This window comes from Triticum dicoccoides, chromosome 3A, assembly GCF_002162155.2.
Source record: "Triticum dicoccoides isolate Atlit2015 ecotype Zavitan chromosome 3A, WEW_v2.0, whole genome shotgun sequence".
Taxonomy (NCBI): Eukaryota; Viridiplantae; Streptophyta; class Magnoliopsida; order Poales; family Poaceae; genus Triticum; species Triticum dicoccoides.
The window spans coordinates 173239007-173239504 of record NC_041384.1 but is presented as its reverse complement, the minus strand read 5'-3'; positions in this window follow the sequence as shown (position 1 = coordinate 173239504).

Sequence of the window (498 nt, the reverse complement as noted above, 5' to 3'; positions counted from 1 at the left end):
TGCGAGGTTGTGTGGTCGATTTTTTGTGCTTAGTTTGGTAAAGGTGGGCTCGGGTTTTGTTGCTTGCGCATTTGTAACATTCGCTTGCTTCTTAAGTCTCCATAAATATCACTTCCCTGGAAACGGCTCATAGGAGATGTGGATCGCTAACTCATATGGTTGGGAAGGAGGCCGCCATATTGGGATATAAAGAGGCTTCACACAAATGTTGGGAAGGATCTCACTTTTGTTCCATCGTTCTTCCATTTTATAATGTGTGTGAAAATTGGCAATGACATCTCTACTAGGCTTGATATTTGGATTGGGAAGATACTCTCGACATTTGATTTGTTAACCTCTTTTTCTCACGTTACCAAACCAAACACCTCGGTAGCCTTCATGGTCATCGACGCGAACCTTTGTCTCTCACTGCAACTGCGCCTTTCCAATGTTGCTATAACCAAGCTACATTGCCCGCGTACCCTTTTAACAATTGTTAACCCATTGTCACAGGTATCG